The sequence below is a fragment of the Pelophylax lessonae genome (assembly GCF_965119305.1).
Source record: "Pelophylax lessonae genome assembly, chromosome: 2".
NCBI lineage: Eukaryota > Metazoa > Chordata > Amphibia > Anura > Ranidae > Pelophylax > Pelophylax lessonae.
In genome coordinates, this window is record NC_138769.1 from 405,505,633 (window position 1) to 405,519,436 (window position 13,804).

A 13,804-nucleotide genomic window follows, 5' to 3' on the forward strand; every position below is an offset into this window, starting at 1 on the left:
CTGTTAGGGCTACAAGATTGTGGAATTCTCTACCACAAGAGGTGGTTTCTGCGGGAAGTATGGTGGCTTTCAAAAGACTCTTAGACGTACATCTCAAGGATCAGGACATTCAGGGCTATGTGAGACGATTACAGCCACACACACCTACACAGGTTGAACTGGATGGACTATTGTCTTTATTCAACCTCACCTACTATGTAACTATGTAACTTTGTAAGAATATCAGTCTGTACCTGATGTTTTTTCTGGATAGAAGTGGCTTTTTTGATGCCCTTCTTGACACCAGGCCATCCTCCAAAAGTTTTCTCCTTACTGTGTATGCAGGTAAACTCACACCTGCCTTCTGCCATTCCTCTGCATTGGTGGCGCTCAGATCCTGCAGCTGAATTCAATGTAGGAGATGGTCCTGGCGCTTGCTGGACTTTCTTGGATGTCCTAAAGCCTTCTTCACAAATGCAGTGGAAATTATTTTTATGGGATTAGGTTAATTTTCAATTTTCATGGCAAAGAGGGTCTTTGCAATTAATTGCAATTCATCTGATCACTCTTTATAACATTCTGCAGTATATGCACATTGCAATCATAAATACTGCGGCAGCAGCCTTTGTGAAAATTAATATTTGTGTCATTCTCAAAACCTTTGGCCACAGCTGTACTATATATAGATATACAGTATATATATATATCTATATATAGATATATATATATATATATCTATATATATATATATATATACAACACAAAGGGGGAAGAGATAGCCACGCTTAGTGCACAAAGGGCTGCCGGTACATGGGTAATATCAGACCAGAAAAAATGTTGTAAAAAGGTGTACAGCGCCAAACACTTCATAAACAAATAAATGCAACAGAAGTAAAAAGACTAAACAAAGTCCATATAAAGTCCTTGAGGCCGCGTGCTAAGGGTCAGAGATGAATGAAGTCAAGTTCCAACACCAACACTATTGTGACAAGGAGTTTATGAAGTATGAATGTATGATGACCTATCATCAATGATGAAGTTATCATGATGGACCTGGTGCCAGATACCTGTGGGGATACCGCTCTACTTGTGATTTCTGTGGTTCATGCCTGTTTGACCTTCCTTAACCGGGGGTCCAATGTTCCGGTAAGGAAATTATTTTATATGAGCATGTGGTTCCTCCAGGATTGGGGATTTAAACGCTATGGTGTTGGAACTTTTCTTCATTCATCTCTGACCCTTAGCACGCGGCCTCACGGACTTTATATGGACTTTGTTTAGTCTTTTTACTTCTGTTGCATTTATTTGTTTATGAAGTGTTTGGCGCTGTACACCTTTTTACAATATATATATACTGTGTATATATATATATATATATATATATATATATATATATATATATATGTATATATATATATATTGTAGCAGGGGGACTCTGTGCTACTCTGTAAAAGGGTGGCCTATGTGGTATTCCTTCTGCATCAGCAGTGGGTTTTTTTGCGGTGCAGCAGCACTAATAATATTTAGGGCATAATTACTGTCCACCCTTCTGTGTCTCAGGTGCTATTCCTTCTGCAACAGCAGTGGTTTTCTTTTTTTTGTGGCAAAGCATCACTAAGAATATTTAGGGCATAATTGCTGTCCCCCCTTCTGCATTGCAGGTGCTATTCCTTCTGCGTCAGCAGTGTTTTTTTGGGTTTTTTTTTTTTGCGGCGCAGCACCGCTAATAATATTAAGGCATAATTGCTTCCCCCCCCCTTCTGCATCAGCAGTGGTTTTCTTTTTTCTTTTTTTTGGACTTTATTAATTTTTTCCTTATTAATAAAAAAACTATAATAAGACGGTTTATAGGGAACGAAGCACAAAAGTATTGCACCCAAGCACTATATTTCCATCCCACACTTTATAATAAAAAGTTATAAAAATCCCCCAAAAAATCCCCATTATGTCTGAAAGGCCAACAAGGAGAGGCAGATGCTCACAGGCCACTAAAAGCAAGCAGCCTCTGTGTCCACAGTGAAAAGCAGTGGTCGCGGACATGGTGCATCCTCTGCAAGCAGGGCATGCTTGTCCTTTTCTTCAGGTGCTGGCCGTGTTATTGAGCCACAACATGCAGAAGAGTTGATGAAATGGATAACTAATCCGTTCTCATCCTCCTCATCCTCTGTCACCCTGGCTCATAGTTGTTTGCTTTCAAACCGCCGCTGCCAATGTGGCCTATTCCACAGACTCCTTGTCCACAGCTACTTCTACCTTAGCCCCAACATCATGCACGGAGGAGTCACCTGAATTATTCAATCATAGTGTCAGTTACATGCTGCTGGAGGATGCGCAGCAATTTGAAACTTCAATATTGGTTCCCAGGTTGAGTAAGGGAATAACATGAGCCTAGCAAGAGGGGGTGCCAATGACGGACAAGAAACTAGCATTCATGTTCCCCCAGCTGCAGCATACTGCCAAGTTTGCTCCAGTAATGAGGAGGGAGGGGATAATTAGGTCACTGACTGTACTTGGGTGCCTGAGAGAACAGAGGAGGAATGTGAGGAGGAGGAGGAGGCACAACCCCAACATGCAGGATGTCCTCCAGGGGCCAGTTTAAGGGCAGCCACCCTGTTGCATCACACCATAGAGCTCCACAGGTGCAGGGCGCTGCTAACTCCCCGCTGACTTCCAAAAGTTCATTGGTGTCGGCTATTTTCAACACATCTGCAGCAGACCGCAGCATTGCTGTTTTCAATCTCTGTCTGAAGTGGATCAAGCATGGCCAAAACACCAGCTGCTTGGGCACCACATGCTTGACAAGACATTTGATGACTTGCTATGCAGTGCATTGGCAACAGCAACTGAAAGACCTACATCTTAAAAAATGCAGACTTCTCCTTGCTCCTCTACCCCTACTATACCCTAAGTCTTGGTATAGCAATGGGTGCCACATGTACTTGCACCCAATCTGATAGCAGTACACACCCTGTTGATATCACCACCAGGAAAATTTCGCTACCCCAGTTGCTGAACCGTTAAAAAAAATACTGTCCCAGCCATCCACAAGCTCAGCATTTAAATGCTAGCTTGTGCAAATTACTAGCACTAAAACTACTAGCTTTTCATCTGGTGGACTCTGCTCCCTTTCATGAATTTGTGGAATGAGCTGTACCACACTGGAAGGTTACAAAAATAAATGTATTTTCACGTAAGGCCATTCCAGCTCGGTACCATCATGTGGAAGGCAATGTTTTGGCCCTCTGCCCTCTGACAGGGACGCTTGACACATGTTCCATGCTTGGCACATGTTCTAAATTTGGTAGTGCAGCATTTCTTGAACAGGTACCCAGGCTTGCAAGGTCTTCTGAGGCAGGCAAGAAAAGTCTGTGGCCATTTACAGTGGTCATACAATGCCAGTGCTTGGCTGGCTGACATTCAACGGGAATTCAACCTGCCCAACAACTGTCTCATTTGTGACATGCCCACCAGGTGGAACTCAACATTGTGGCAAACACAGCAGAAGGCTATCAATGAGTACCTGTGTGAGTAGGGCACAAGGACATATATACATGTTTTATGTCAATAACTTGCATATGAGTCTTTAAATTAGAACTTTTGATTTTTTCATGTTCGTGTCGCATAGACTTTAACAGAGTTCACATGTTCGCTAGAACTTTTTCCCTGTTTGAGATATTTTGATGCAAACCGAACAGGGGGGTGTTTGGCCCATCCCTATTGAGGAACCGTTCTTTATGATGAGGCCACAATGTAATGTAGTGCACTGGGAACAAGATTAGAGTTTTCTTGGATAAATTCTGGTGTCTCTTCTGCAGACATATGGATAGAAGTAACAGGTACTGAAAAATTGGTCTTTGGGTGTCTGTGGTGCCTTCACACTATAACCCTATAGAAGTACTCTTGATGAAAGCAAGAATTGGCCTTTCTGTCAAAAATTTAAATAATATGCACCTGACCTGACCCTCAAACAGGTGGGGAAAAATTGGTCTTTGGGTGTCTGTGGCGCTTTCACACCATAACCCTATAGAGGTAATCTTGATGAAAGCAAGAATTGGCCTTGCTGTCGAACAGGTGTGGAAAAATTGGTCTTTGGGTGGTTATTGTGCCCATAAAACGTACTCCAAATAAATTCTTCTAAATTAAATCAACACCCACAACACTACAACACTAGGCAGCCTAGAAGTCTTGAAGAGATTCCACATACCAAAAAAAGGACTGATTCTTTTTGCTAAGTGTCAGACAGCTTCTGGAATCTGTGTACAGATGCGTTCTATTATCAGTAACAAAACCTCCAGCACCACTGAATGCCCGTTCAGAAAGAACGCTGAATGCAGGGTTGCCCAGAATCTCAATTGCATACTGGGCAAGTTCCGGCCAGTTGTTTTTTCTGGAAAGCGTTCCATCTCTGTTTTCGCCCCTAGATAATCGTCCACCATATGATGCAGACGCTGAGCAGCGAGGAGAGCCCTGGGCAGCGGGGATGAAAAAATTGTGAAATGCATCACATAGGGGGCCCCTTCTCCACTGCTCATCTCCTGACCAAGGGAAGGCTCAAAACTAAGTTTTCCATGACACTGTAATCTACCAGAATCGGAAAATTCCTCTTTAACCACTTGCCGACCGCCTGCCAGCCGCAGATTTACTGTGGCCGACTGGCTCGGCTGTGCGAAATGACGTAGGTCTACACACCACCAGCGGCTCTCTCCCACCCCCACTAGGCAGCAGGGATGCCAATCAACGGGACCAGCGACCGCGATCGCTCCCAGCTGACCGTTCTTCTCTCTGAAATGATCACAGAGCGCCTGTGATCCTTCTATATAGGATCACAGGTCCCTGTGGTCATTTCAAAAGCTCATCCCCCATACAGTTAGAAAACACCCCCCTAGGCTAACACCTAACCCTTTGATCACCACTGTTTTTTCCCTGCCAATGTCATTGTTACAGTAACAGTGCATATTTTTAGCACTGATTACTGTAGTAATGTCGCTGGTCCCCTCAAAAGTGTCAAAAATGTCAGTTAGGGGTCCGATCTGTCCATCACAGTCCTGCTATAAATTGCAGATCGCCACCATAAATAAATATATAAAAATTACATAACTTTTCCCTAGTTTTTAGACGCAATACATTTTGTGTAAACCAATCAAAATACGCTTATTGCGATTTTTTACCAAAAATATGTAGTAGAATACAAATTGGCCTAAAAAGAAGAAAAAATTAGATTTTTACTTTTTTTTTCGGGGAATGTTATATAGCAAAATGTGAAATATATATATATATATATATATATATATATATATATATACACATACAGTGGGGATCGAAAGTTTGGGCACCCCAGGTAAAAATTTGTGTTAATGTGCATAAAGAAGCCAAGGAAAGATGGAAAAATCTTCAAAAGGCATCAAATTACAGATTAGACATTCTTATAATATGTCAACAAAAGTTAGATTTTATTTCCATCATTGACACTTTCAAAATTACAGAAAACAAAAAAATGGTGTCTGCAAAAGTTTGGGCACCCTGCAGAATTTATAGCATGCACTGCCCCCTTTGCAAGGCTGAGACCTGCCAGTGTCATGGATTGTTCTCAATCATCGTCTGTGAAGACCAGGTGATGTCAATCTCAAATGTTTTAAATGCCCGGACTCATCTGACCTTGCCCCAACAATCAGCACCATGGGATCTTCTAAGCAGTTGTCTAGGAAACTGAAACTGAAAATAGTAAACGCTCACAAAGCTGGAGAAGGCTATAAGAAGATAGCAAAGCATTTTCAGATGTCAATATCCTCTCTTCGGAATGTAATTAAGAAATGGCAGTAATCAGGAACAGTGGAAGTTAAAGCAAGATCTGAAAGACCAAGAAAAATATCAGACAGAACAGCTCGCAGGATTGTGAGAAAAACAATTCAAAACCCACGTTTGACTGCACGATCCCTCCAGAAAGATCTGGCAGACACTGGAGTTGTGGTACACTATTCCACTATAAAGAGATACTTGTACAAATATGGTCTTCATGGAAGAGTCATCAGAAGAAAACCTCTTCTACGTCCTCACCACAAAAATCAGCGTTTGAACTGTCCAACTAGCATGGGGGTGGATCAATCATGCTTTGGGGTTGTATTGCAGCCAGTGGCACAGGGAACATCTCATGAGTAGTAGGAAAAAATGGATTCAATAAAATTTCAGCAAATTTTGGATGGTAACTTGATGCCATCTGTGAAAAAGCTGAAGTTAAAGAGAGGATGGCTTCTACAAATGGATAATGATCCTAAACACACCTCGAAATCCACGGGGGATTACATCAAGAGGCTTAAACTGAAGGTTTTGCAGTGGCCTTCACAATCTCCTGACCTCAACATAATTGAAAATCTATGGATAGACCTTAAAAGAGCAGTGCGTGACAGACAGCCCAGAAATCTCAAAGAACTGGAAGACTTTTGTAAGGAAGAATGGGCAAAGATACCTCAAACAAGAATTGAAAGACTCTTGGCTGGCTACAAAAAGCGTTTACAAGCTGTGATACTTGCCAAAGGGGGCAGTACAAGATATTAACTCTGCAGGGTGCCCAAACTTTTGCAGAAGCCATTTTTTTTCTGTTATTTTGAAAGTGTCAATGATGGAAATAAAATTGAACTTTTGTTGACATATTATAAAAATGTCTAATCTGTAATTTGATGCCTTTTGGAGATTTTTCCATCTTTCCTTGGCTTCTTTATGCACATTAATACAAAGTTTTACCTGGGGTGCCCAAACTTTTGATCCCCGCTGTATATATATATATATATATATATATATATATATATATATATTTTTTTTTTTTTTTAAGAAATGTCGATCTTTTCTTGTTTATAGCGCAAAAAATAGAAATCGCAGAGATGATCAAATCCTACCAAATGAAATCATTATTTGTGGGAAAAAAGGACATCATTTTTATTTTGGTACAGTGTTACACGACCGCACAATTTTCCGTTAAAATAACGCAGTGTCGAATCGCAAAAAAATGGCCTGGTCATTAAGGGGGCAGTCCAGAACTGGTTAATGTGTCGTCAAGAGATTTTATCTTCTGCACCCTCTTTAGGGAGGGGATGAGTTCTAAATCTTTCCCCTTGTAATGGTGGTCAAAGAGGGTTGTCAACCAATAGTGATCCTTCTCCTTGATGCCACGTATTTTTGGTCCTTTTGCAGGCTTTGAAGAATGAGGTAGGCCATGCACTGCAAGTTTTCAGAGGCATAAGAAGCAGACTCCTCTGGGTCTTGAGAGGAAAGGAAGTCCTCCTCTTCCTCCCACTGCTCTGCCTCGAGTGCCCTGTCCATAATGCCACACAGAGTCTGCCCAGCAGGAACACAGCAGGGATTGTGTCACCAATGCATGCATTGTCACGGATCCCCACCCTTGTGGCCTTCTGTGACAGCACAGCGCATGTATCCTTTATGAGCAGCCATTTAAGTGGGGAAAAAAGCCGAGCTAGCCTGAGTTTTTGTGCCATACTCACACAGGTACTCATTGATGGCCCTCTGCTGCATGTGCAGCCGCTGCAGCATTGCCAAAGTCGAGTTCCACCTGGTGGGCATGTCACAAATCAGGCGGTTTATGGGTAGGTGGAATTCCCGCTGAATTTCAGCCAACCAAGCACTGGCTGTGTATGACTGCCTGAAATGGCTACAGACTCTTCTGGCCTGCTTTAGCAGATCTTCTGCACCACCAAATTGAGGACATGTGCCAGGCATGGCACATGTGTCGACTTTCCCTGTCTTAGGGTGGACATGAAGTTTGTGCCATTATTGCACAGCACCATTCCTGGATCCAGCTGGCATCGCATGAACCACCTCTGGGCCTGCCCATGCAGAGCTGCAAGAATGTCTGCTACGGTGTGGTTCCTGTCCCCTAGACACAACAACTGAAGCACTACATGGCACCTTTTAGCCTGACTCATTGAATAGCCCCTTGAACGCTTAGGGGGTACTTGTGGTTCAAAGGACCATTCAGCAGAGGAGGGCATGGAGAATGAGGAGGAGGAAGGAGTAGAGCTGACAAATATCCTATCATCACCAGTATCTGTCCATGATTAGTAGACTACATGTCATCAGTAACCTGGACTTTGCGGCCAACTTCCTTGCCCAATGATGCCACAAAATTGCCTTCCACGTGATGGTACAGAGCTGAAATGGCCTTACGTGAAAAGAAATACAGGCTGGGAACCTGTCGTTGTGATACAGCATATTCTTCAAATTCGCAGAAGGGGGCAGAAGCTACCAGATGGAAAAGCAGGAGTTGTAAAGCCAGCAGCTTTCACAAGCTTGCATTTGGACATTGGGCATGTGGGTGGCAGTGACTGGATTTTTATTCTCTGCAGCAGTTGGGGCAGAGAGATTTGCCAGCTATAGTCTACAGCTGGTAGTGTGCTACTGGCAGACATGCTGCAAGGACTTGGGACACCCTGCACTATACCATCATCCCTGTCAGTGGAGGCTACTGAGAGGTCATGAGGTATAGCGGGGGTAGGCTGAGGTGAATTACAGAATTGCATCATTTTTGTGTAGCTTTCAGCTGCTCTTGCCAACAGGCTGAGTGGTGGGAGGTTAAATGCCTTGTCAAGCATGTGGTACCCAAATGGCTGGTGTTTTTGCCATGCTTGATGTGCTTTAGACTAAGTTTGCAAATTGCAACAGTGCAATCAGCTGCACATGTGCTAAAAAATGCCCAGACAGCTGAGCTGTGGGAAGGATGCCAGGAGATAACAGGTCCACAATGTGATGGAATAGGCTGGCTGCTCTCTACTCTTCAATGATGGCTGCCTCGGTGGGGTGGTGCCTCACCCTCACTTTCCTCCTCTGCATTATCCAGCACCCAAATCGTGTCAGTGACCTCATCATTATCATCTCCCCCATCCTCATTACCACTGGAGACAACTTGGCAATACGCTGTGGCTGGGGGAACATGACTGCCAGTTTGTGTGCCAGTGTTCTCCCCTCTCTGTAGGCTCATGTTCCTACCTTCCTCAACCTCAGAACCAACATCTGAATGCAGTAATGGCTGTGAATCGTCAAGGAGTAAGTGGCTGATGCTGTGTTCAAAGAACTCAGCTGACTCCTCCATGCCTGATGCTGGGGCTATGGCAGGAATAGCTGTGGACAAGGAGGCAGATTTAGCCACTCTGGCAGCTGCAGTGGACTGCGCATTTGTCTCTGCTTGGGTGACAGAGGATAAGGAGGATGAGGATGGTTTAGTAAGCCAGTCCACCACCTCCTCTGCATGCTGTGGCTGGATAGCATGGGCAACATCACTAAACAGAGGAAATGATGCCCTGCATGAGGACCGACTATGTCCACCATCGCCTGTGGACACATTAGTTGCTGGCCCCCTCACAGTTCCATGGGAACATCTGCCTCTCCTTGTTGGCCTCCCAGACATGATGGGGGGGGGGGGGGTGCTTATTAACAAAATGTAATAAAGATGTGGAAATGCGTACATGGATGCACTTTAATCAATGTAAAGTGGTTTTTGGTGCACTTTAACCTGAGTACTCACTACACAGACACACTCCACCGACACAGTACGATAAACTGCAGTAAACCTTCACTAATGCACAGAAATATACTGCGTTAAACGTGCACAAACATACAGAAATATACTGCGTTAAACATGCATAAACACACAGAAATATACTGCGTTAAACGTGCACTAATACACTGAAATATACTAGGTTAAACAGCACGTAACACACTGAAACATACTGCATTGATTGTACACTAAAGCACAAAAAATATATTGCTTTAAACGTGCACTAATGCACTGAAATTTATTGCGTTAAACGGCATGTAACGCACTGAAATATACTGCTTTAAATTTGCACTAACGCACAGAAACATGCTGCATTAAATGTGCACTAACACACAGAAATATACTGCGTTAAACAGCATGTAACGCACAGAAATATACTACATTAAACACACAGTAACAAACAGAAATATACTTCGTTAAACAAGCCCTAACGCACTGTACTATAATGCAGCCTGCCCAGACATAATAAACTGACACTAAAGTAAAAATGAATGGACACTTACTACACTCACACTGACTGAACTATCACTGGATTCACACTAAAGTGACACTAAAGTAAAAATGAATGTTTACTACACTCACACTAACTGAACTATCACTAGATTCCCACTAAACTGACACTAAAGTAAAAATGAATGGTCGCACTAAACTCACACTGACTGAACTATCACTAGATTCACACTAAACACATATTCTATACTGACAACAGAATCAGAATAACACACTATAGCACTCTAACTCTCTAGTAGCACTGAACAGAGCCCTGTTCTATCTCTCTCCACGCCGATTTCACACTACAAATGGTCACTATTGAAAGAATACTTTCATAGGGTGGAGTGGGACTAAGAGCAATGAGAAACCATAGGATAGAGTCATCATTACATTCTCCAATCATGGCTCTGACAGTGCTCTTTGCCCTGATTGGGCAAAGCTTTCATTGTTTCAGCCAATTAGCGCTTCTAATGCATTGTGCGGCGCTGCAGTGCATTGTGGTAATTCGGCGGGCTGAACAAACAGTTGAATGCTGCGATAATTTGGGTGTTTTTTGAACGGGCGTACAGCCAATGTTCAGCCCGAACTCATGCTTGGGCCGAACCGTTCGCTCATACCTACCAAAACCACCTTGGTTTAACTGTATATATATATATATATATATATATATATATATATATATATATATATATATATATATATATATATAAAGATAAAAGTGTCCTGCAGTTTCACTATATTAAAACTACTTAATATTAACACAAAGTTTGACAATTGAAAATATGAAAATGATGAAAGTAACGTATTTAAATAAAGATACTGACCTTCTGTTGAGCTACATGTGGATAACAGTGTGTAATTAAACAAATGTGCAAACAATATATTAATGTCACTTCCAATAGAGAGGTCGACATTTGTTTGTAATTGCAGCAGACAGCTGCGATATGAGATTCTCAGAGGGGGAAAACCTCATCATTCATTCTCTCTTGCTATAAACATCACTAAGCTGAATCTATTTCAGTGAAGAAGCTAAAGGAAAAAGCTTATTAAAAGACCAAATGAAATGTGACTTCACATTAGTCATTTGAAATGTTATTTCTGCTTGAGATTGAAATGGAAAGTCTGGCTCTATCTATCTATATCTATCTATCTATCTATCTATCTATCTATCTATCTATCTATCTATCTATCTATCTATCTATCTATCTATCTATCTATCTATCTATCTATCTATCTATCTATCTATCTATCTATCTATCTATCTATCTATCTATCTATCTATCTATCTATCTATCTACTAGTGTATAGTTTCTCCATGTGTGTTATGTATTCCTCAAGTAGTATGCAAAAGATTAAACAATGCCATTTCTCCTGTCTTACTAAGCCCCATATTCTAAATAGGAATTGTCCTACCGAGCCATTGTGCTCAATCTCCTCTAATAGACTGTCTTAGAGGGGAAACAAAATGAAAAAGCAAAGGTCTTTAGATAAAGCATTGCGGTCTTTGAACTTCTAGGGGACATTACAACTTACAGGGAATGTGCAGGGAAAGTCCAAATTACAGTGTGCAAACACTTATTACAGCTATAACTGTTACATTGGCTAAATGGAGCATGATAAAATCTTACAGCCATCCATTTTTTTTTTTTAATCAATGGGCATATGCACAGAACAACTTTACCTATAAAAGGACATGTTGTATTATAATTTTTTGAAACTGAAAAATATCTTATAAAATTATTTTAGCAGAGTACAGTGCTGTTACCTGCTAAATTATATCCACTGGGTTCAGCTATCAAGAATAATATACATAAAGTAGCTATTTTAACTGAAAAGAAATATGGTATTTTAATTTTAGATATATGCCAGTAATTTGAATTACCAGCCTCCAGTTCTTATACATTATTCAATTTCCATTCCTCGGGTATTCTAAAAAAAAAAAAACCTTTTATTGTTTCTCACTGCAGTTTCTGTGATATCCAAAATAAAAAAAAAATGGAACAAAATCAAATTTGCTTTGCCAGGTCTTCACAACTAGTAGCTCGAGTGCAGATATCAAACTATCAAAATCCCCCCTCCAAAAAAAAAGTTCCTGTGAGTGATTTATCTAGCAGCATCCCCCCCCCAAAAAAAAATAAATAAAATACACCTTTTGGTGTTAATAGCTACTTATTCTACTATCCTGTTAATATATATATATGCAATATTTGGTTTACAAATAAACAATTAATACATGGCAAAGGATTTAGCAAGCAGTGTGGGCTTAATAAACAGGCAACATGGCTTGAAACTAGGTTTTTTTAAAATTAAAACTTCAGATTAGGCATCCTACAGTACGTGGAATTACCACTGCTGTTAGACCACCCACATATGATTGTAATTTTCCACTTTATTTATTTAGAAGCATGAAACTCATGAAAAGGAACCAAAAGCTCTATTTGATAACTCAAAAACAATCTGAGTATTACAGCATTCTATATTTACCATATAAAAATAGTTTAGACCATCATTTAAGAAATGCATAATTCACAAAGTAATCTAGAGAGTATGGATTCTGACATTTGTGTAAATAAATATACCTCATTTAGGAAGCATGATTCTGGCCACACCCATGCATGTGTACAGCTCATGTAGTTGCGAAGCAGAAAAGAAAGGACTACAGGACAACCAGAAAGGCAGAAGGTAGGTAGACAGCGGGGTCCAAAAAAGAATGGTTGATTTACTAAAACTAGAGAGTGCAAAATCCGGTGCAGCTCTGCACAGAAACCAATCAGATTTCAGTTTTTTGTCAAAACCTAATTGAACAAGATGAAGTTAGAAGCTGATTGGTTACCATGGCCAGGTGTACCAGGTGTTACACTCTTTAGTTTTAGTAAATCAACCCCACTATCACATTGGCAATAAGCAGAAACCATAATAAGGGAACATAGGTAGCTGAGGTAACCACCAATCAAGGGCACATGGTTCACCACACCACAGAGGTGAGAGCAATTAGCTGAGAACTTTGTTTGGTGAACTCACACCACGCCATAGAGGGGGGAGCAGTCAGCAGAGGACTTAGCTTGGTGAATCCACCACAAGGAACAGGTCACAGACACAGTAATGAAAGTTTTTTCATATCACAAAACCAAGAAGTGTCCTACCCCCTACTGGGGAGTAAAAACATTTTTGTATGGGTCATGCCATCAATTATAAAAAATACAATGTAATATTGTCTCAATTAAAATCACTTTTCTTCTGTTCACATGTCATGGGGAAGAATAAAATGGAAATGTTGAAGTTCAGGCATGTCACAAAATCCTCTGACAATGTCTTTGTTCCATCCCACGTGAAGAACATGCCAACAGTGATGAAGGTTGGTGGTGAAGTATATTTTGTAAGTGTTATGTTTAAAGCTTACTCCCTGTTCAATGTGCTCAATCATTTTACAAAAGTGTAGTGTTAAATATATGAGTAATATATGGGTGGGTATATATGGTAAATATATGGGTCAGCATCTCAAACATTATTGTAAATGAAACCAATCTGTCCCACAGTCTGCACTCATACATTTACCATCAGAAAATGCATATACACAATATTTTTCTTGACTGTTATAGGATAAAAAACAGCAAAAGAACAAAAAAACAGCTGGAACATCCATTCTACCTTTTATTCTTGCTCCAGGTGCTCTCAATTACTCAGGAAGATAGCAAGATATATGTTAAAAATAAATGAAATTATGATTTTTTTTTTTTTTAGAAACTGCATTTTACTTTGATAACTACCAAA